The sequence below is a fragment of the Scyliorhinus canicula genome, chromosome 14, assembly GCF_902713615.1.
Source record: "Scyliorhinus canicula chromosome 14, sScyCan1.1, whole genome shotgun sequence".
NCBI classification, from domain to species: Eukaryota; Metazoa; Chordata; class Chondrichthyes; order Carcharhiniformes; family Scyliorhinidae; genus Scyliorhinus; species Scyliorhinus canicula.
In genome coordinates, this window is record NC_052159.1 from 134,630,951 (window position 1) to 134,656,333 (window position 25,383).

Below are 25,383 nucleotides of genomic sequence, written 5' to 3' on the forward strand. Positions count from 1 at the left end.
ACTGCGGGGGTTACTTTGTTGAGTTCCCGATAATCGATGGTCAGACGCCATGATCCATCGGGCTTCCTCACTGGCCAAATAGGGGCATTGTTGGTGGAGGCTACGGTTCTAAGTACACCTTGGTCCAACAAGCTACCTATAACTTTTTCTATTTCCACCTCTGCCTCGAGGGGAAATCTATATTGCTTTTGCGGTCGGGGGTCCTGTCCGGTAACATGAACTTGTCCAGTCATTCTGCCACAGTCATGACGGTGACTTGCAAATGCTGTCCTGTGTTTGTTTAGTAGTGCTTTAATTTGTCTGTCGGTGTGGAGTGTAGTCAGGTCGAATGAGTACTCTCCCACTGCGCTAATCCGATTAGCGTAGTCTCCTACTGTGAGGGTGGCTGGGGCTCTGTCTGATCTAGCCATTCGCCAGACACACTGGTTCACTGGGTCGAACGACAAGCTGTGAGCGTTCATAAAATCGATCCCCAGGATGTGTTCTGCTGTCCGGGGAAGATTTACTAGAACTACGGGGTGCCTTGTGCTAATGTTCCCTAGCTGGATCGCTATGGGTGCTGTAATATGTCCCTGCTGCGAGTGTCCGGTGAACCCGCTAAGTGTGATGGTGGAGGTGGTCGGCCACGTGTCTGAGTGTGCCGTGGTTGTGGAGTTAATGGTGGTGCGGGATCCTCCTGTGTCCCACAGTAACTCTATGGGCTTCCCTTTGACTTTCGCTGTGACTACGGGCCTCCCTGATGAGTCCCATAGTGTGTCACAGACCCAAGTGGGGGAGCCCGAACACCGTCAGTTCGTCTCGTCCACATTGGTGGGTCCTGACTGTACTGCTACATTGTGGATGGGTTTTGCCTTACTGCGGTTCAGAGTGCCTGTCTGCTGGCCTCTCTGAGATCGCTGGGGTGCATTACACTCTTTTGCCCAATGCCCTAACTGTCCACAGTTATAGCATTCCTGTCCTTTCTGTTGAGGGCTGCTCTTGCCTTCATTTACCCATGCGGGCTTCTGGTGCTCTCTGACTGCTTGGATATCTGCAGCAGCCTGAGCCTCTTCTGGGGATCTAACTTTTCCTTTTGCCTGAAGCGATTGCTCCCAAGCGCGGGACAATCTTTTCAGGACCCATTTTTCGTTATGGGCCTCTTCTGAGGGGTCGTAGCTATTGCAAGCGCTCTGTCCAGCTTCTGTTGTGTGTGAGATAATTGTGCGCGTCCACTTAACCATGTTTTCGCGGGTTAAATGCGCTCTATCTAGCTGTCTGAAAACTGCGCTGAAATGAATCCACAGCCTTCCTGCGAATGCTGTGGGGTGTTCGGATCTCTTCTGCCTGCACTTATTCAATCCTTCTACGGGGTCACCTCTATTGTACCCGATGGCATCTAAAATGGCGGTGTGCATCTCCTCTAGGCTGCCTCCTGCCACGTTCTGTGGGTCGGGGAGGGCTGCCACTACACTCTGGTCTAAACTCAGCACGGTGAGCTTAACCTGCTCTCTCTCATCCAGGCCGTACATGGTAGCCTGCTGTTTTACTTTAGCGAAAAACTGGTGGGGGTCTGCGGTGGGGAGGAACGGAGTGATCTTTTCACAAGCGTCCCTTAGCTGGGTTACTGTTAAAGGGGTGGTGTAAGTTATGTCTGGGGCGCCTTCGGATTCGGCTTTTCTCTGCGTGGTTACGGGATTCATGGGTGCGGTTATGGTCTGAGCTGTGGGGGGTTGGGGTGCCTGTCGTTTCTGCTGAGCTGCGGGCGCACATGTTCCCTGAACATAACGCTGCGCTGTCTCGCTTAATTCCTGCCAATCTGGGGCATTTTCCCCATCTAACTGTGCTCCAAAGGTGCTTTGGAAGCCATTCTGCACCGAAAGCAGAGATTGCAGTTCCGCAATCTGTTTCCTGCATTTCGCGTGGTCAACTGTGCTTTGTCTTTGTTCGGTCGTTGCAGCATGGAGTGCTCTCAAAGCTGCTTTGAGATCAGAACATTGCCTCTGCAATGCCTCCACCTGCATCTCCGATTCCTGTCTTATCAGAACGGCACGTTGCACGTCCTGATAGGCTTTCTCATACTGGGTCTGGGAACTGTTCAGATGAGCTAGACAAGACTGGTGAGCCCTCTTGGCATCATCCACCTCTCTATCCTTCTCTGCCAACTTCCCTTTTAATTCCAGGTTTTCTTTCTCGACGTCCCTGACATCGACCTTACTCATCCTATTCCTCTCCTCTAAATCTGTCCGGAGCGTCCTGATGACCTCCTCTGCGCCTCGCAACTGTGCCAAACAGGACACAATCGCCATCGGCTTGCGTGCTTTACCTAGATTCCTTTTGTGTATTTGAGAGAGGTTCTCCCACCAAGTATGACCTATACTCCCGGGACCTGTCTCCTCATTTGCACAAAACTCTTTCCAAAGGGGCCATCCCTTTCCCTGCAGATATTTGCGGAGTTCCAGCTCCCACGTGGGACACTGGCCTACCCTGCTACTGCTGCTGGTCGCTGCGACCACAAACTTTGCTGGATCCATCAGACGTTCCATTGCCTGCATGGCCATTTCCTCTGACTCTCTTTTTATAATTTGGAACAGGGGGTTGCTGGGGTGGTGTTTCGAGAAAAGGGTACGGCTTATGCTATTTTCCGATCACAAAACTACCGAAAGTTTGTTGCAACAAAAAGCTTTCAGTTTTACCTTACAGCCCTGTTAGTACGCATGCACTAAACACACTTCCGAATTTCGCTTATTATTTTGAACACCTTGAATACTTGTGATCTCTTTCTTTCTCTGCAATTTGGAGTTCTAATTCAAATTTCAGGGTCCTGGACACTGTGGTGTTTCCACTTACAACAGGGTCCAGGTTCGAGTCCCGGCGGAGTCGCCACTAAATGTTGCACGTTTTACTATGGGCGTAAAACGCGTTTATTGGAGTGTATTAACACGCCTCCGAGTTCCACGTGTGCTTAACACTACTAGGCTCTGTTCTATGTAATTATTTAGCTCTGGAGTCGCCAGTTGCCGTATAGGCAACGTCACAAGTATTCCAAGGTCAAGTTCAAAGTAATAAAGACGATACACCGATTAGTAAAGTTCAAACGATCAATATTTATTATACAGTTATAATAAATACTCATGCACACACTAAGAGACTAAGCTATAACTAAACTTTAAGTGAACAGAATACTTATCTAACAGGAACAGGCAAGGTCAGAGAACGAGGCCTTCGTCCTGGTTTTGTCTGCAGCCTTCAGCAAGCGTTCTGGTACTTGGGAGTCTAGTGGGCTTGGATCGCGTAGCGAGCGTTGAACTTACGGTTTCGGCGGCTGGTGCTCAACGGCTGGAGTCAGGATGCAAGATGTCAGTCAGAGCCGGAGCACGGGTTTAACAGACCGGGCTCTGTGGGGAATTTGCTTTTATACCCCTCTCTAATGTCCTTGCCCCCTTCTAGGCGGGCTCTACCTTTCGGTACCGATTGGAACGTTTCCAAACGGCTACCTTCGAAATCCTCCAATGCGGGGCTTTCCTCGATGTTGGGGGGGTGGTTTCGATATTCGTTACTCTGGTGCCATCCTGTCTACTCCACCAATTAAGTGCTACATTGAGATGGAAATGTTGCCATTGTGTGTGCCTGGATCTGGGCCGCCTCATCGGAATGTTAAGCGCTTTGCCATTAACACCTTTGGCTTGGAGATCTGCACCTGGCCAGAAAACTGGTTTGCTGCTTGCAAAATGCTAATTAGTTGAGAGCAGGCTGTCTGTTCTCACTAAACAGGCTTTCCCTGCTGTCCTCCATTTTAGTTTGGCTCAGTGTCCATTTTGCGTGGCCAGCATGGCTACAGGTGGTCCATGAGAGGCGCTGGGACTCTGCGAGGTGCGTGAAAGACAGGCGTGGCGTTGGGCTTGAGTAAGATTTTGTACGTGTAGGGGAGCGTGCCCATGCCTTCGAAGACATCATGGTATTGCTGGATGATGGAGTCGAGTTGCGCCCTGAGGTCTGTGTCAGAGGATGCAGACACATCGCTTGAAGAGAGAGAGTGTACTCTCTGCACTAAGTGGAGCAGCTTGCATGCCTGCGCACCAAGCAAGGAGGCTTTTGAGGCAGCAACAATCTCAAACGGGAGAATGGCTGTGTGAGCACGATGTGTTACCTCAAGGCAGCAGGAGCCGCTGGCGGCGATGGCATTGCCATTGTAGTCCAGCAATTTACACGCAGATGGCAGGACAGCAGGCTATACGTAGAGCTTGTGAAAATCAGACAACGCGATGAGATTGGCAGAAGCGCCAGTGTCCAGGCGGAACCTGACAGGGGACCGGTTGACCGTAAGGGTGGCACACCACTCATCATCCTGGCTGACGCTGTGGATGTGGACGGGGTCAGTGCCACGCTTGGGGAACATCCTTTTCGTGGTAACGACGTTGATTTGGAACGGGACCTGTGGGTCATTGCAGGCACAGTCGGAGGCAAGGTCTGGAATAGGTTTATTGATGGCAGGCTGGATAGCCCTGACGTCTCTGTGGGCTGGGTCGACCTCCTAAAATCAGCAGGCATGGAAGTTCTGCACATTGCAGCGTAGTGGCCTCGTTTGCCACACTGCAGGCAGCATCGGGACTTCGCGGGACATTGCCGCTTTAAGTGGGTGGAGCCGCAGTTGCCGCACGCTGGAGCGTCGAGACGTTCGTCGCGCCACCGCGCATGCGCGGGGTGATCCAACGTGGTGTGCCCCTGTGCGAAGCGGTCCGTGACGTCAACACGCTCGCTGCGTGTAAGCGCGGGACTCCGAGAAAAGCGCATGAAATGGCCGCCATCATTCTGATCCAGAGCCTGAAAGGATGTAATAATTTGGACCCGTTCTGCCTCGTAAGGGGCTTTCCGCACCGTTTCAGCGGCCTGGATGCAGGAGTAGCACGTGGAGGCATGTTCATGAAGCACACAGGTCTCAATGGCCGTGGAGAGAGTGAGCTGCTTTACTTTTAGTAGCTGCTGGCACAGGGGCTCAGATTGAACACCAAAAACAATCTGGTCACGGAGCATGGTATCAGAGGTGGACCCGTCTTTGCAGGACTGCGCAAGGACGCGGAGGTGGGTAATAAAGGACTGGAAAGGCTCGTCCTTACCCTGAATTCGCTGCTGAAACATGTATCTTTCGAAGCTCTCGTTGACGTCGACCGTGCAGTGGCTGTCGAATTTTAGAATTACGGTCTTGAACTTCGATTTGTCCTCCCCCACATCGAAGGTGAGCGAGTTAAAAATGTGTAGAGCATGGTCACCGGCTGTGAAGAGGACGAGAGCAATCTTCCGTGCGTCCGAGGCAGCTTCCAGGTCCCTGGCCTCGAGGTACAGCTGGAAGCGCTGTTTGAAAAGTTTCCAGTTCGAGCCCAGATTCCCGGCAATGCGGAGAGGCGGCGGCGGGTGAACGGAGTCCATTCTGTAGGATGGCTCGAGACTGGTGGAAGGCAGATCACTGAAAGGTAGGTCTCAGAAGTGCTAGCATCCCTCAACATCTGGTCCAATTAATTGTTGGCTAGTGTAGACTTGAGAGATGAACAGACACTTCCAACACTGGTGAAGGTTCAACTCAATTTTATTAACTACTTCTAACTAACTAACACACGATGACTGTGGGTCTAAATAATGCTAACTTAAACTAGAGACCTAAGCCTTGTCCGAACCAGTTGATTCTCTCAGCACGTGGTGTGAGTCTGTGCTGGGCTGGATGAGTTCTTGTTACACTCAGAGGCAGCACCCAGAATGAACGGGAACCGTGGTGCCCTCTGCCTTTATAGTGCGTGTATTCTAACTGGTGATTGGTTGCGGTGTTTGTAAATGTTGATTGGTCCCTGTGTGTGTCCATCCGTGTGTGTTTGCACCATGATATACTGGTGTATATTATGAAACTGGCGGGGGGGGGTCGGAGAATCCCGCTGATAGTGTCTGGAAACGTGGTGAGCAATGTGGCAAATGATGTTGGCAAACAATGCACCATCCTTAACAAATGAGATCAGAAGATTGTGAGAGAAACAGATAAAAGACTGAGAATGATGGTAAATTGGAATGGGTGAATTCAATACCAAATCAGGGACAAAAGAAAAATAAAAAAGGGGGGGAAAAATTGGATTTAGAGAGAGTTAAAAAGAAAAGAGACAGTGGGAATGAGACACAGCATAACTGTTTGCATTCTGAGTAAGAGAGATTAATTGACAGTCATTGACATGTTATTTAAAGTGTGCTTACATTGTTAATTACTGTTAACTGTGTTAACATTGTTAACTTTCTGTGGTGTGTTTAATTGGGAATTTATGTCCAGGGCAGTATCATCCTATAAATCAAAAAGAAATTCAGTATGTGGCACCATTTTTGAAAATGTAATAGAACACAGAACATACAGTGCCGAAGGAGGTCTTTCGGCCCATCGAGTCTGCACCGACCCACTTATGCCCTCCCCTCCACCCTATTCCCCTAACCCAATAATCCCTCCAAACCTTTTTGGTCACTGAGGGCAATTTAGCATGGCCAAAACACCTAACCTGCACATCTTTGGACTGTGGGAGGTAACCAGAGCACCCGTAGGAAACCCACGCACACAGGGGGAGAACACACAGACTCCGCACAGACAGTGACCCAGCGGGGAATCGAACCTGGGACCCTGGCACTGTGAAGCCACAGTGCTAACCACTATGCTACCATGCTGCCCACCAGGGTAAGCACAAATCAACAAGCAACTTATGATGTTCACAATTTTTGGGGTATCTCATCCTCACTACAGTCTGACAGGCAATTTGTGCATTCGCAACAGTGCACTTTGTTCTGACACAGTTATCTTTGGAATAAGGTCTCCCATGGCTGAAAATCGCTTTATATCTTTATATCACGTCATTTGATTCAAGACCAGAGATATGGGGCGCGATTCCCCGCTTCCGGGAAAAATCGTGAAGGCCGTCGTGAACCCGGCCGAGTTTCACGACGGCCTCGGAGCCCGCTCCTCTCACCGAATACACCCCCACCCGGAGGGGGGTAGGAGCGGCACTCCGTTATTCTCGACCGCCGGGCAATGACGCTTGCGTCAAGGCGGCGCGCTGGGAAAGACGCGACGGCGGCGCCTATGTGACGTCAGCCGCGCATGCGCAGGTTGGCCGGCTCCAACCCGCGCATGCGCGGCTGACGTCACGACGGCGGACATCTCGAACCCGCACATGCGCGGTGGCAGCTTGATCTTGCGGGGCGGCGGAGGGGAAATAGTGCGTCCGATTGAGACGCCGGCCCGACGATCGGTGGGCGCCGATCGCGGGCCTGTCCCCTCCCGAGCACAGTCGTGGTGCTCATTCCCCACCAGGCCCTCTACAAGCCCCAAAACGGGCATCTCATGGCGATTTCATGATGGCAGTGACCAGGTGTGGTTGCCGCTGTCGTGAAACGGTCACGAATGGCAGGCCACTCGGCCCATCTGGGTCGGAGAATCGCCGGTCGCCGTGAAAAACGGCGAGCGCCGATTCTTCCGAGCTGGGGGTGGGAGAATCGCGGGGAGGCACCAGGGGGTCGTGAAATTAGTCGGGGGGCCCTCCCACGATTCTCCCACCCGGCGTGGGGAGCGGAGAATCACGCCCTGGGAATTCATTCACCACACTCCTGGACTCTGGAGCTCTTTTGCAAAGTCTATGTGGTTTTCTACATTTCACACCAGCTTCAAATTCTTTGCCAGAATTACCCGAGAGACTACACCTTTATTTACCATTTCTAATTTATCTTGTGCTTTCGCCTTGGGGTTTGCCTCATTGCCATTGTCCTCTAAGACCCGTGAGAGTGGATGGATGGATGAGACATCCAGGAGGCACCATTGTGTGTCGGAGGGATGACAGCTGATTAGATGATCAACTAATCCTTTTCAGGGGACTCACTTTCCCCTCCTGCTTGCAGTGGTAAGTGACACAAAATGTATGAGCGAGGCCGAGATTCGGTGGAGGTATGTCAGATGTCCAAGCCCTGACATAGATACATGTCCTGGCACCTGCCGAGGAGGAGGCACCTGATCCTTTGGCTGAAGAGCAAAGGCAACTGAGCCATAGTTGTGGTGATATGCATCACTATAAATACACAAGTGGTTAATGTAAATACACGTAGAGTAGCTGGACAATAGAGGGAGCACCAGAGACATGACACACAGACATATAACCAATAGGCCAGTAAGATAGTACACGACCAATGGGCATTCACGATACACACAGAGGGGACACTACCAACCCATATAAAAGGACACAGCGCACATGACCTTCCTCTTTCCAGTGGAGACACTCAGTGTGTACACAGGGTTGATTTGAAACACATCACACCCACCACGTGTATTGTAGCAGACCGGTTTGTCAGTCTGAGTAGCTATAGCAGGATTAACAGGAGAGTCGAATCCAAGTAGGAGAATTGTTAATAGTTTAATAAATGTGTTAAAGCTATCTCCAAATCTGAACCTTCCTTTGTCAGAGTGCACATCAAAGGGGGCTGGTTTAGCACAGGGCTAAATCGCTGGCTTTGAAAGCAGACCCAGGCAAGCCAGCAGCACGGTTCATTTCCCGTACCAGCCTCCCCAAACAGGCACTGGAATGTGGCAACTAGGGGCTTTTCTCAGTAACTTCACTCGAAGCCTACTTGTGACAATAAGCGATTTTCATTTCATTTAATTTCATTTCAAAGAAGCAGCTTACGCTACGTCAAGAGCATAACAAAACATGGTACCCAGGAGTGACCTGTTTAAGTCCATATAGTTACAACTCAGCAGACAGTGACAACCAGCGACAGCAGCCAGGCAAGATGATGTTCAAGATTCCATTTCCGCAGCAGCTCAGGTACCAAGGCAATCTCAGTGAAACTGGTGTTGGTTTAGACAGAGATTTGAGATCTACCTGGTAGCGTCCGACCTAGATGGCATGGCGGAAGCACAGAAAATAAAGCTTCTATTTACCATCGCAGGTCCAGAAGCAGCTGAAATCTTCCTGACCTTCAAATACTCAAAGGGGCAAAACAAGAGCAATTTTCTGGCAGTCCTGGACAAATTCCAAGAATTCTGCGAGGAACATACTGTGGTGATCACAAGCTAACTAGATGCAAACACTAGAAGGAGCACGGGAGAGCCATATAAATAGACCGGGACAGGAAGTGAGGACACACTTCACAGAAGGCAGAACTTGGAGCAGGACACAGACACGCCAGCTGGTAGCACTTGAGGTAGCCGTAGGTAACGCTCTGAAGAGAGAACAAATTCACAATAAAGCATCTTCTCCACATTTGAGACTACGAGCTTTATTAAGTCAAGAGGAACAACACATGGTACCCAGGAGTGGCTTCAGACGCTTACTACAGGACAACTCAGTGGCAGATACAGAAAGCTCAAAATGGCATGGAAATCTCCTACTGGACATTCGACTTGGGAAGACATCGCTAATTCAAGGATGTGGTTTAAATACCCATATCAGCTGGACCTGACTGGCAATGTAAGAAATGTCTGGAAAAGGTTTAAACAAATGTTCGATATTTATCTCATAGCTAATGATGTAGCAGCAGCCTCAGACAACATTAAAATAGCAATTTTCACCGCAGGGCATGTAAATAGGAAAGTGTATAATGGATTTAAATACTCAAAAGATGAAGACAGAAACAGCTTACAAACGATACTAAACAAATTTGAAGAGTACTGTGAGAAATTTGAACAGCAAGGCATGCTCAGAGGCCAAACTGCAGAGAGGCTGAGTGATGCAAAACTTTAAAAATCACGAAAAGAACAAGAAATCGCGAATGAAAAGTACAGATCAAAAAGAAGAAATAACATGAATTTTTCACAAAGCCGAAACGCAGAAATCCAGTCCAGATCGGAAAGAAAAGGTAACTCACAACTTTTAGAAAGAAAAATCGCTGAAATCCGCGAAAAAATGGCGTCGGAGCACATTTTGCAGTCTCGGGCAAGCAAAAAACTACAAATTGCGTCTGCGCATGCGCCGGAACCGGAAGTCGCGCATGCGCAGTTAAAAAAAGGTCGCGTTGCCGATCGTAATGCGCATGCGCACGCCGCGCATGCGCAGTCTAAAAAAGTTTTGGTCGCGGATCGTAATGCGCATGCGCAAGCCGCGCATGCGCAATGGAAACAAAACCGCACAGTGAAGGAGGAAGGCCGATTTGCGCATGCGCAATGCATTCCTGCACGTGACGTCATGACGTCTGAGCATCCCGACCACGCCTACTTAAAAGGGAAATGCCCGAAAATTGAAAACAAGACATTTAAAGTGGTAAAAGCAAATTTTCTTGCCTCAGAACACAGAAAAACGCCTGAACTTAAGCCAGCAGTTAAAAATAACTCGCACAACACCCTGGAAAAAGCAGTCTGCACCACCCAAAGTGAAGAGAACAAAAAGAATTCCGAAACAACAAAAGATGATTTGTTTTTCGAAGGTTACCTCTCAGACATGGCTGAGTCAGTCGGATATGCTTATCACAGCATCAGCGACACGGTCGCAAAGTACAACACGAACCAACTCGTGGTAGATGAATCCAACCAAGATGATTTGGTTTTCAAAGAATACTACTCAGACATGGCTGAGTCAGTCGGATATGCTTATCACAGCATCAGCGACACGGTCGCAAAGTTCAACACGAATCAACTCGTGGTAGAAGAAGCCAACCAAGATGATTTGGGTTTCAAAGAATACGACTCAGAGATGGCTGAGTTATTTGGATATGCTGATCACAGCATCAGCGACACCGTTGCAAAGCTCAACACGAATCTACTCGTGGTAGATGAATCCAACACCATGATGCCATGGCAGCTCGTCGATACATTGGATGACAGCAATACCCAAGACGAAGACGACGCCACACAGAGAGCACAGAAAGACTCCACAGAGCGAGCGATGACAGGCTCCACAGTGCGAGTGATGAAAGACTCCAACAGGGATGCAAGCAAACACTCCCTGGCGAACACCATGCATGAACAAGACCATGAAGGTCAACCCGTCGTATCTGAGCAACCACAAGCAGACTATGAAAGTCTAACAAGCTCACATGAACAAGAAGAAGACAATGTACCTCTACCTACTGCATGCGAAAACAGTGACAAGGTGATCACACTCGACGTACAGGGTCACAGCGAGACTGACAGTTCTCAGCTTGTCTGTACAGAAGCACAGAGTCGGGCCACCCAACAGTCCAGAGAGACAACGCCGAAAGAAAACATGCAGATTTTGACTCCAGAAGAGGAGCACCTGGAGTCCAGAGAGACCACGCCAACAGAAACCATGCCGATTTTGACTCCAGAAGAGGAGCACCTGGAGTCCAGAGAGACCACGCCAAAAGAAACCATGCAGATTTTTACTCCAGAAGAGGAGCACCTGGAGTCCAGTGAGACAACATCAACAGAAATCATGAAGATTTTAACTCCAGAAGCGGAGCACCAAGAGTCCAGAGACACCAAGTCAACTGAAATCATGCAGATTTTAACTCCAGAAGAGGAGCACCAAGAATCCAGAGACACCGCGTCAAATGAAATCGAGAAGAAGTTGACTCCAGAAGAGGAGCACCAAGAAAGCAAAGATGAGGAATCAAATCCTCCACACATGATTGATGTCACCAGCACCGATGCAACATCAGATCATTCGCACCACTCTCGAGACGAAATGCTCAATGACTCAAATTATCCACACGGGACACTCATAGAGTATAACAAGGAAAACAAAAGTCAAAAGAAGTACAGCAGAAACGAGAACAACAACAGCAAGAACAGAAGCAACATGAAGCGCGACAAGACCAACAACAATAGCAAGAAGCACAGCAGAAACGAGAACAACAACGGCAAGAACAAAAACAACATGAAGCGCGACAAGACAAACAACAAAGTCAGGAACAAAGATAGCGATAACACCAAAGACAGAAACGACAAGAACAGCAACAAGAACGGCAACGAAAACAACAAAGTCAGGAACAACGACGGCGACAACACCAAAGACAGAAACGACAAAAACAGCAACAAGTACGGCAACGAAAACAACAAAGACAGGAGCGACAGAAACAACAGCAATGAAACAACGACTTGTACACAATGGTACTACTCGGCACATGAAGGACAATGCCACAGCGCACTGCAAAACGATGACAAGACTACAAACATGTCATGGGATGACAACGAATCGCACAAACTCACATCTGCTCCAGAACAAGCAAGCACACCAGCATCCAAGGCGGATGAGATAATAAATCAATACCACAAGCACAGGAAAAAGTCCATGCCAGTCAACATCAGTGATGTGACCATGCAAACACCTCGGGATGACGCATTGGGTACTTAAAATAACAAGGAACACCATCAACATTCACAACGGAGTTGCAATATCAATCTCACCACGTCATAAACAACAAAAAGACAAAAAAAAAAACTGAACAAATTCATCAAGTTTGGACTCATAAATGTTTTATTAAGATTGGACTCATAAATACATTGGCTTTGTAAAAATATGCAATAGCACCATCACTTGTATAGATACGCATATCATAAGTAACTGTTTTGTATAATTTTCTTTAACGATGTACAGACAATATGTAAAGAGAAAAAGGGGGATGTGGTGATCGTAGATTGACTAGATACAATACAATTGAGCAAACACTAGAGGGAGAGCTGTAAATACACCGGGACAGGATGCACAATTTTCTTTAACGATGTACAGAAAATATGTAAAGAGAAAAAGGGGGATGTGGTGATCACAAGTTAACTAGATGCAATACAACTGAGCAAACACTAGAGGGAGCACGGGAGAGCCATATAAATAGACCGGGACAGGAAGTGAGGACACACTTCACAGAGGGCAGAACTTGGAGCAGGACACAGACACGCCAGCTGGTAGCACTTGAGGTAGCCGTAGGTAACGCTCTGAAGAGAGAACGAATTCACAATAAAGCATCTTCTCCACATTTGAGACTACGAGCTTTATTAAGTCACGAGGAACAACACACATACAAGAAAGAACAGTTAAAGACGTGCCAAAACCCACCACGAGGTGAAGGTAGGCTTTCCATTGAAGAAATCTGCAGTTTTGATTGGTGGCCATCTTGGAAAAGGTGCTGCACATGCGCAGTTGCGCGAAGAGCGCACAGAACGGGAAGGTCCGTTTGCGCATGTGCGAGAAGCCTCGCATGCACAATTTCGAAAAATGCCCCAAGTAAAGGAACAGCGACATACGTATGCGCAATCGCTTCCTACAGCCTACGTCACACGCCTCATGACGTCAGAGGCCCCGGACCACGCCCACTTAAAGGGGAAATGTCCCAAAACACGGGGGAAAAAAATTTAAAGCCGTAAAACCCGATTCTTTCACCTGGAACGACAGCACAATGCCTGAAATTCGACCAGTAGCTGAAATTAACCTCTGCAGAATCCTGCAACAAGCAGTTAGCACCACCCAAAGAGATGATACAGTCCTTGAAGACTATGACTCAAACCTTCTTTGGACATCGCGAGCCCAATGCCAGCTCCGGCACAAAATGTAATGATATGGTCCTAGAAGACTCCGACTCAGTCGAAGATTTCACCTTGGGAGGTGGCTACCCCAGTACCAAATCCGAACTACAACTAGACTTGTTGTACGTTGAAGAACCCGACGACGAGTTCTTTGGATTGGGGAATCTTCAGCCCAGCATATATGACATCTCGACTCGTGAGTGCAGGATTATCCTGCGGCCTGACGCCAAGAGACAGAGAGCGGTTAAAGCCCACAAAGCACGGCCTGCTGCCACACAGAGAGTGGTCCATGCACCGCGAAGAGTCCCCGACTCCACACAGAGAGTGGTCCACACACCACAAAAAGTCCCCAACTCCACATAGAGAGTGGTCCACGCACCACGTAGGGTCCCAGCCTCCACACAGAAAGCGATGAAAGACTCCACAACGAGCTTGTGGACAGCCTCCACGATCAGCGCCGGCCCTAGGGTTGCTGGCGCCCCGGGCAAGCTGAACTTCAGCGCCCTTCGGGGGGGGGGGTGGCGGAGCCGGGGGGGCGGAGCCGGGGGGGGGGGCGGGCGGAGCCGGGGGGGGGGCCGGGGCCGAGTGGGGGGGACGGGGCCGAGTGGGGGGGGCGGGGCCGAGTGGGGGGGGGCGCGAGGCGGCGGGGGGGGGGGGCGGGTCAGGCCGAGGCGGCGGGGGGGGGGCGGGTCGGGCCGAGGCGGCGGGTCGGGTTGAGGCGGCGGCGGGGGGGGGGGGCGGGTCGGGCCAAGGCGGCGGGCGGGGCCGAGGCGGCGGGCGGGGCCGAGGGGCGGGCGGGGGCGAACGGAGGGGGGGGGCACCCTGGGGGAGGGCGGCCACCGCGCATGCGCTGGTTGGCACCGGCCCAACTGCGCATGCGTGGGACCCGAGTCTCTGGCGCCCCCTAGCACATGGCGCCCCGGGCGACTGCCCGAGTTGCCGGTACCTTGGGCCGGCCCTGTCCACGATAGGAGCAACGCAAGGCTCCAAAGTGATGTCCTTGCATGAACAAGACCATGAGGTTCTAGCAACCTCCTCTGGGCAACCAGCAGCAGACAATGCAGGTCTGCCACGCTCAAGTGAACAACAGCAAGACTATGACAGTCTGCCATGCTCAAGTGCAGAGTAAGAAGACTATGACAGTCTACCATGCTTCAGTGAACAAGAAGAAGACTCTGAAAGTCTACCCAGCTCAAGTGACCAACAAGAACACACTGAGGCTCCACCCACTGTATGTGAGACAAGTGACAACGGCATCCTACTTCCCATACCAGATGTGCAACGTGACAGACCTCAGCTAGTGTGTACAGAGGCACTCGACAATCACAGTGAGACTACGGGTGACTCCGGTGACACCACGTTACTTCAAACCTCATTCGCTCGAGCCTCTCAACTAGAAAATGCATTCCTGAACGTTTTGACTCCGGACATGGAGCATCAAGAAACCTCAGACGATGCAAGTAAACCTGAAATGACTCCGGACGGGGAGCATCAAGGAGCCAAAACTGACTCAGGTGAAACAGACCAGACTCCAGACGGGGAGCATCAACAAGCCAAAGCTGATTCCAGTAAGCCGGACATGACGCCAGACGGGGAGCGCCGCGAACTCAGTGACGGCACGCTGAGGAAACAGCAGATGCCACAATACAGGCTGACATGAGTAACTGTGTGAAGGACTCGTATTATCCACCGAGTGTGGTCCTTCAGAGCAGCAAACACGACAACAAAACCAACCAACACAACAGCAACATCAAAGATAGTGTATCAGAGGTAATAACGTCGACAGCAAGCATGACAAAAACAACACCAATGGGACAACACCAACTGGAGGGTAGTGCAAAGAGCATGGGAGGCCTGAAGTTTGATATTCATTGTTGGGTAGAAAGAGACCAAGTAGCTTACATGGAAGCGAGGAGGAATGGGAAGGTGTTACCCCTAATTGTGTTTTCCAAAGTCGGTTTCTGCAATTTGGGAGGGTGGGTTGCTGCCTCGGCTGGGCGCACCTGCACTCCACCTCTGAGGGTGAGGTGAGGACATTGCATTATCAGTGGGAGCAGAGTCACGACATTCGCCATACACTCCACCAGTGTAGATATCCTCAACTCTGTCTATTTGCTGTCACGAATTGATTCGCCATCAGAATCTGGTGAGCACATCATAGACACATATGAGCAGCTGAAGGTGACTGCGACAACTCACGGCCCTGGCAGTCGGAGAGGACTGTTGGAAGCTAAGCTCAGGCTGGGCTGCCGACAGATCTCTGGCGCCGACCACACAAGACCTACTGAAGATACAGCAATAAGCAGGAGTATATAAGTGGAGCTGCCAGTGGCTATGCATAGCCATGCTCAGATGATGGAGGAGTCCATTTGGTCCAAGAGTTCTGACATTCCTCAAGCACTTTGCTTCTTGAATCGAGAGGTTGGCAACAATCATGAAGAACCAGATTCAGCACACATCTCAGTGGCTGCTGGGTATGCACGGAGACCTGAAAGACATATTTTTAAAAATTCAGAACCTTCTGACGAGTTCTGATTTTTGTTCTTGTAAAGCTGGCTTGTAGTGTCAGTGTCAGTCTCACAGAGTTGCCATGCTCCTGCTGTTGACCTTCGGGCAGCTTTGGGGCTCTAATTTTGTTTTGAAAAGGCATATTAGAAAGCACAGAGGCTACTGAAGATCAGCGCAGCAACTGGGAGAGTTCTTGTTTGGAAAACAGTAAGTTAAATATCTATTTCAGAGGCGATTGGGTTCTGGGGGGGTTGGGGTTATGATTGGGGGGAAACTTGGGGAGGAGTGAGGAAGAGGTTGAGAGGTGTTGGAGGGTTTGTGCATAGGTTGAGGGCTATTGGAGCAGTGGGGGGAGATTGGGAGCCATTGGAGTGAGGGGGAAATTGGGGGATATTCGAGGGATAGTCTACAAGGGTGTTTGGGGTGGGGTGGCAGGGATTGTGTGGCATAGTGGCAGGAGTGGTGCTGTGTGGGATTGGGATATGCAGGGGTGGTATGGCATGGGATGGGTGGCAGGGTTGGTGGTGTGGGATGGGTGGCAGAGTTGGTGGTATAGGATGGTTGGCAGGAGTAGTATGGTGTGATGGGTGGCAGGGGTGGTCTGGCAGGTGTTTGGCAAAGCCGGTGTGGTGTGGGATGGGTGGAAGGGGTAGTGTGGTGTGGGATGAGGTGGCATGATTGTGTGGGATGGTGGCAGGAGTGGTGTGGTGTGCGATTGGGGTGGAAGGGGTGATGTGGTGTGGGATTGGAGTTGCAGGGGTGGCGTGGTGCGGGATGGGTGGCAGGGTTGGTGATGTGGGATGGGTGGAAGGGGTGGTGCGGGATGGGGTGGCAAGGGTGCTCTTGGGTGGGATGGGGTGGTGCAGTGTGGAATGGGGTAGCAGTGGTGATGTGGGATAGGGTGGCAAGGGTGGTGTGGGATGGGATGGTGTAGTGTGGAATGGGGTAGCAGTGGTGGTATGGGATGGGATGGTGTAGTGTGGAATGGAGTAGCAGTGGTGGTATGGGATGGGATGGTGTAGTGTGGAATGGGGTAGCAGTGGTGATGTGGGATGGTGTGGCAGGGGTGGTGTGATGTTGGATAGGGTGGCAGGGTGGCGTGCGATGGGGTGTGGCATTCTTTTCTGCTGTTGAAATTGCTTATTTTAAATTTTTTTTCATTTTAGGCTGTAAATTCAATATGCAACACGATTGTTATGACAGCTTCTGAGGGAAGGGGAAATAATCAATTTCTTGAGTTAAGGCTGTGCTGAATTTATATATCTTGGCCAGAATTCTCCATTGCGAGTCTGCCCCGCTACCACTGTCAGCAAGGACGGAGCATTTAGTGCTCAGCCAAAAATCCCACTCACTGCAGTGGGACCGGAGAATCTCGCTGGCGTGAACAGATGCAGAATCCCACCCTTGTATCATTCTTCTGTGAAAAATTCGGGTCAGCAATTCAACCCACTGTACTTTTTCCCTAAACTGCTGTTAGATGTCTAATTGACAGACCATGGGGATCATGTCATCAGTGTAAAAAGAGCAGATGCCATTTATGGTATATTCTGAGTTGCTGCTAGAGAAGTCAGAATGGTAAGGTTGTATGAGCTACAAAGTTAAATTATTTTGTAAATGTAGTGATTTTCTTGTCGCCACTTTACGAGCACCAGTTGATTGCTCTGTGATTAATTTAGTAATAATAATAATCTTTATTCGTGCCACAAGTAGGCTTACATTACTGCAATGAAGTTACTGTGAAAATTCCCCAGTCGCCACGTGCCGGTGCCTGTTTGGGTACACGGAGGGAGAATTCAGAATGTCCAATTCACCTAACAAGCAAGTCTCTCAGGACTTGTCCGAGGAAACCGGAGCACGCGGAGCAAACCTACGCAGGCTCAGGGAGGACGTGCAGACTCCATGCAGAGAGTGACCAAAGCCAGGAAATGAACAGGGGTCCCTGGCACTGTGAAGCAACAGTGCTAACCACTGTGCTACCATGCCACAACTTCAGCACATCAGCATTGGGCCTTTGATTTCACTATTGCTGCAGTCCCTCTGCCAACTGCATGCAGGTATAATGAAAGAAATACACTTTCTACATTTGTACAGCACCTTTTGTGACGTCTCAAATTGCTTTACAGCTAATTAAATACCTTTGAGTCGTAATCATCGGTACTTGGACAATGTGACCAAATGGCGGAGAAGACTCGATGGGCTGAATGGCTTAGCCCTGCTCCTAATAAATATTAATATACTTCATTCTGGATGGATGAGATGAACTGGGCTAGAGGACCATTGTCATCCATAATTATTTTGCAACTAGAAGTTAGAATTACTGTTGGAGTTCTGTTTATTTTGCTGCTAATGGAAGTTTACCAAGAGTAGGCTTTGTGGAGTGAAATTGCCAGAACAGGAGTACATAATGGGCTAATAGTGAATTGGTAACCTGTTTATTCCTGCAAATGATTCTCAAGAGTCTTTTACACTGACTTTTTTATTGTGTTAGTTGCTTAATTTGAATGAGTTTGTTTGTTGAGAAGTCTTAAAATGTGAAAGCATGTCCTTTGGTTATTCTTGTTAGTCACGGGGGCAGCACGGTGGCACAACAGTTAGCATTGCTGCCTCACGGCGCCGAGGTCCCAGGTTCGATCCCGGCTCTGGGTCACTCTCCGTGCGGAGTTTGCACATTCTCCCCGTGTTTGCGTGGGTTTCATCCCCACAACTCAAAGGTGTGCAGGGTAGGTAAATTGGCCACCCTAAAATTGCCCCTTAATTGGAAAAAAATGAACTGGGTACTCTAAATTAAAAAATAATAATAATTTGTTTGTCTCTGAGAAATTCATTTAATTTAAAAACTTGTAGGTCTCTTTAGGAATCACAACAATTTTCAGAAGGCCCAAAACATACTTCTGCTCTTTATTTTGACAAGTGGAATTTCCTGACCTTTGTCCTTGGGAATCATACACTTTTCCAGTTGTGAAGATCAGGAAAAGAGATGGAGACAAATTTATCAATTCTCTACTTAGAATCATAGAATCCCTACAGTGTCAAAGGAGGCCATTTGGCCTGTCACATCTGCGCCGTTACACTCTGCCCAATACCCTGCAAATCGCTGTACAGTAAGGGGCAACTTAGCATGGTCAATCCACCTAACTTGCACATCTTTGGACTTCTGTTGTACTGTCTCAGTTTTTGCAGATTTTTTCTGAGGAGGCAGATTTAAGCCTGCACCTCCATTAGGTTTCACGATAAAAGAGCTTTCTCTACCTGGCTGTCTCACTTTCTGTTCTCCTGTCAGTTTCGCACCATATCTAGAAGCAGATGAAGAAACTAAGCATTACAACTAGCTTAGAGCTCCCATGTAATAGATGGCTTGAGGACACTCTCGGGGCTGTCCTCAATATTTACTTGTGGCTGCTCTCGAGCAGTGGCCAGTGTTCTAATGTTCCTTTAAGTGGGTTATGATAGGGCAGCACGGTGGCGCAGTGGTAGCACTGCAATCTCATGGCGCCGAGGTCGCAGGTTCGATTCTGGGTCATTGTCCGTGTTCAGTTTGCACATTCTCCCCACGTTTGCGTGGGTTTTGTCCCCACAACCAAAATATGTGCACGGTAGGTGGATTGAAGAAGCTAAATTGCCCCTTAATTGTAAAAATGAATTGGGTACTCTAACATTTTTTTTTCATGTGTTATGATAATAATTATGCAACTGCGGCAGGATGTAAACCCTCTAGACAGAAGACATTGTTCAGAGGGAATTTCCATTTAGCTAGCAGCAAATTGTACAAAGTAGTTTCAGATATACTTTCCTGTTAACAATAACTGTTGATTCCTTATAGTAGACCGGTCTCCTGCTCAGTCCTGTTCTGCATCTTCAAATAAACCAAATCCATGTTTAGTTCACTAGTTTTGTGTGATATTGAATGGTTTGTAGTCAGCAAATGTAATAATACAATAGCCAGAAGGCCCCAAATCTAACAGCAATAACAGAACTGCAGGTTACTCCTGTTTCAAAATCAGTGCAATTTCCAGCCATGGGACAAATGTATGGCTAGGAATTACCATGTTAATGCCCAAAGCCAGTGCAGTTGACCATTTCTGAATCAGACATACACCTGGCCAACAGCAATGTAGTGGAGAGTCAACTAAATTGATGTTCTTACCTGCACGAGACATAAGGGGTCGATGCAATTAGCCTTCCCGTGTGTCTCATGGAGGACAAGCTCCCCAGCTGAGGGGCGGGGTGTCCATGGATACTCTTATAATTTGCAATATAAAAAGTTGCCTAGTTTCAGTACTGACACCTCAGACCCGGCTAGGATCTGGAGATTATTGTACATACTACTACTTTGCAATATAACTAACTTCTGTTATCCACTTGTCTGGGGTCACGAAAATTAGTTCCTTGACATTAATGAATATTGAGTATCAATTATGTTCAATTTCTGAGTAAATCTACTTTACTCAAAGCAATCAAACAAATAACCATCCTGACCCACGGCGCTGAACTTTACGACCCAAGCTGGCCGACCTTCGTGACCCATGCCGACCAACCTTTGCAACCCATGCTGGCAGATCTTCGTGACACACCATTTTTGCCAACCTTTAATGCAAAAAATGAACTGTTTGTTCCTCATGATCTGACTTGCTTTGTCATTCAATGTTACATTTCTGCGAAGGACTTCAGCTGATGAGTTGAGTTCTTGCTGCATCCATTGAAAAAAATCAAGAGGTTCGTCCTCATGTTGGCTATGCTTAGTCTTCAAATGCGTTTAAAGTTTTGAAGGTTTTAAACTTTCATTTGCCAGTACTTCCCTGCATATAACGCACATGGGCTTTGCATCACGATTTGCATTGACACAATTAATAAAGCCATACCACAAGAAACTATTGAATGCTGCTTTGTCCCTTATTTCTGCTTCTTAATGGGTTGTTCACCAGAGGCCCTGGAGCTCACAATAGCACTGTTTTGTCCTGCCGTGACTCTCCTGTGCAACTCACACTAGCGCAACTTAGTCCTGCTGTGGATTCTCCTGAGCAGCTCAGACCAGCACTGCTTTGTCCTGTCGACAACTCTCCTGGGCAGCTCTATCCATCAGAATTAGTTGTGAGATCCTGGCTTGTTTGTGTCTCAGGCCCTCTCTTTCGAAACAATCCATTTTTAATTCTTCACAATCTTGTCGCTTTGCTTTCTGGCAGCTACAATTTGGAGGAATCTTTCCTCTGTGATTTTGCGCCCAAAGCATGGACGCACAGGGCGTGTGATGGCAGTGTATGTGCCGGGCAAGCGACCTGCACCCTGCCACCAATTGTGGGGGGGAAGATTCCATCGATTTTACAACAAATTAGGTCCTGGAACAGCACGCTGGCATCAGGAAGTGCCGGTGCCAGGAGAGTGTGCTGACATCAGGAGGAGGGTGTCTGTCCCGCTGGGTTCCAGGCCTATGCCCTGCCGGATCTGCCTGAGGGGACACTTATGCACGGGTTGGTCGGCATTCTTGAAAGCCGCTCGTAGCCGGCATTTATCAAAGCCAGTCACGGCCGTTGGGCGCTTCTACTTCGGTCGGGAACACCGTGACTAATTGTTCTGCGACCCTCCCGACACCAGCTGGCAACCCACGTGGGTTGCGACCCTGACTTTGAAAAGCCCTGCCCTACGATATTGAAATATTAGGGTGCAAATTAATGCTGGTGATAATGGAAAATAAGCACTTAATATGTTTGAGGAACACGCATTTATTCATTAGTTTAACTATGTTGTTACCTTGCTGAAAATGGGAAAGTTTGCACCTCTGTTAGAAAGTTAAAATACAAGTGTCAGCCAAATTCATAAGCATCTGTATCCAAAAATCTTAAAAGAATAATTTACGTAATTTGTCATTTTTCATATTGGTATGTGTGAAATCCCAGTGCGCAGGGTCTTACTCAAAATTCTAACTTGTCATTATCTCTGAGATACTAATTGACCTGATTTGTATTGTCGGATTATTGTTATTTATTTCACAGCAAGAACTGCATCATTAATTTACTTCGTAGTCTATAAAATTTATATAATTTATAAAACCAGCTGCTGCCACCACTGGGCTTGTCAATGAGGTAATACCAGATGTGGGATAATTATTCTTCTGTCGCATGAAGAAATTGTTGCACATCTGCAAACAAAAATAAAACACTTAATATTTGAGCTTGATGAGCTAATGGCTCACAGATATTTGGAATATTGACTTGCTCCTTTCAAAATATCATCAACATCATTATCCTGTTCAATATTTCTTTAATTATGAATGTTCCACAGCAGTCGAGCTGGCATATCGGAACTTTTCAGATCTAAAGTTTTTCTTTTGAAAACTCCCTGTCAAACGAAACCATTTCAGAGATTGCTGCCAATCTGTTTGAGGCTGCAGCAGGAACAAATTGCTTCGCACATCATGCATTTTGAGTTTAAAATTAATAAGAAGACAATTAACATGCAAATTAGGTTCTATATTAATATAATTAATCATTTTAATCATCAACATATTCACAGCACCAATACCAATTTCCTAATCAATTAGATAGAAAATGAAGACTGTCACCTACACTTATGCACTGTCAAATTTCATCTTCATTCAAATTTTGTCATAGAATTTACAGTGCTGAATAATATTTGGTAAAGAAAAGTAGTGTATATCCCGAAAAATGTCACGGTCAAAACAGCACAAAAATATCAATTGGAGATATATATATTTTTAAACTACTTTGATATTCATGCAATGGCTTTTGATATGTCAATGAAAATTTTGTTTCTTTCGCTTTATCAAAGAAACAACGGGAGTGGTTTACGCTCTGCAGGAAAGTACAAATTTGGGTGGAATTCTCCGTCCCCGGGACACTGATGGGACGGAGAATTGGGCGACGGGGCAAATTCGAGTGCCATGCTCCGACCCCTCGCTGGCGAAGTGAATGAGTCCATGCCGTATGCCAGCTGGAGCATGGAAATAAATGCAAATGGGTCATAATGACCCACTTGCCTCTATCTAGCGGGCCCGGCACTCTATGCTGCACCCTCTGGTAGTTCTGCAGTCCCCAATGCCGGGAATCATGAGGGTGAGGTTCACTTGTGGTTCTCTACAATCGTGAACCTGATGTGGTGCATCACCACGCCAGGGCCACAATGGGAGAGACCATTTAGCCCATTCCCCCCCCCCCCCCCCACCTGCACCGCACAGCAGGCCCCAAACCCTGGATTGCCTGAGTCTCCCCCACCCCCAAGTATGGGGGTGAACTGACCTGTCTCCTCCCCCCCCTACCCCAAAACCCCTGTAATAGGGAGACACCACAAGAAACCCTGTGATAGCAAGACCCCTCACAGGGACCCCTGTGATAGGGAGCCTCCCCAAAGGGACCCTTGTGATAGTCAGACATCCCATGGGGACGTCTGTAATAGGGAGATCCTGCACAGGGACCACCAGACTAAGGATTCTCCCCAGGGACCATCTGATTAAAGGGACCCCCCAGGGAACCTCCCAAGGGACCACCTGACTAAGTGAACCCCTCCCCACTCTCCAGAAAAGAGTTCCCTGTCTGGAAGCTAGTCTGGACAGGAGCTGTGGGATGCATTATAGCTGTAATACTTACCTTGCAGTTCCATTTGCCCATTCCTCGAAGTAGAGCAGCTGTGCCTGCATCTGGTTCCCATGGTTCCACTATCGGCAGTCCATTCATGGCTTTTGAGTCGTGATTTGTGATTGACATCTCGTAAAAGCCATCTGCAACTTTGATCCATTCATATTTCTTCACGCTTCAGTGGTCGAAATGGTGAAACCCCAATGTTTGTAAACCTTGCCCACATCAAAGAGATGAAAGGGCAGTGCAATCACATGCTTGAGTGATTGGAATGCACTCAGTGCACTTTCAAGGTGGCGCCCGAGAATGCATGTTTTTGCATGGCGTGGAACACTGAATTGCAACCTGCTTTATGACTGCAAGGGGATTGTAAAACTGGTGCACTTCAACAGTGGGCTGGATTCTCCATTGTCGGGGTTCTCCATTGCGCTGGCAGTCCGGCGATTTCCATCCTTCCCGTCAGAGTCTTCGCATGCACTCATACAAAAGTGAAGTACTGCAAATTCTGGGATCTGAAATAAAAACAGAGAAAGCTGGAAGCACTCAAAAGGCTTGGCAACATTACTGGAGTGAGAAACAAGAGTTGCCATTTCAGCTCAGTTGCTTTTCATCAGAGATGCCAGTAGTAGGACCTAGTTTGCAATTTTCAGGTACAAGTGGGGCAGTGGTGGGAGAGGGGGATTAGTTTTGGTGGTGTGTCTTTGTACCAGATATTGAGCTTCCCGATCGCCCGCCTGTGACAATTAAATGAGGTCCGAAGCAAAAAATGGCTTGAGCCTTTCGATGACAGCTTTGGGCATGGGATGGGCTGCTCTACTGACAATGCCTGTCAAGTTTGAGTGGAAGTCAAGCATGGGCCTGAAAGACTCAGTAGAAATGAAGCATTAGCAGGGAAGTAAAAATAGAAGAACTGCAGACAATTTGTGCATTTTAACTGCTGAATGCATTTTTCTAATAGTTTAAACCTGTTGCTGTATGTGGTTTAAGCTTGGATTAGCAACAGATACTAATGGGCACAATGCATGATGACAAGATAATTTTACAGAAGGCGTATAGAAGCTATGAAAATTCATTAATATTCAGCTAGAAGCTCCCTCAAGTTCTATCTCTGGAAAATATGCATCAGGCGTTTTAATAGCAGAGATTTGGGGCTGGATTCTCTGGTTTTCAGGCTATCTCCTGACACCGGCATGGGAACGGTGTTGTTTTATGCCTGAAGATTTGCTGCAAAACGGCCACAGATCCTCCATTTGGTGGGGGATAGCAGGCAGACAGCGTAGAGCACCCGGCTCTAGCTGTCGATACGGCCAGAGGATTGCCGGGTCCGTGGCCGCACATGCGCACGGAGGCGACCTGCAGCGGCCGCACCGTGCAACATGGCGCTGTCCACACGGGCCCAGCCGGTAAAATCGTGTCCCCCCACTTTGGCCGGCTCACGACCCCCAGACCACCTCGCAACAGTGCCCAAAGCCCCTGCCAAAGTCCCCCCTGCCCGTGAATCAGCTCTCCCCGACTGTGCCGGCTCTGGACTGGGCCCGCAGCCACCATGCCGACTTCCCGACAAAAAATAGCATGAGAGACCCCCGATGTCGTGAATTCGGGGTCAGTTACCAGAGAATACCACTCTTACATTTTAGTTTTCTGACCTTTCTTGAAATACCTTTGTGTTAGTATACAATGTCATTAACAATGCAAATATCAGCCTGTGCATCACCTCTTCTGACATTGTTCCACATCTAAAGCTCAGTTTCCTGTTTCCTGCCACTTTCTCCCTCCCTCAACAATACCTAAGTATAAAGATGCAATCTGTTCTCAACTGGAACTCTG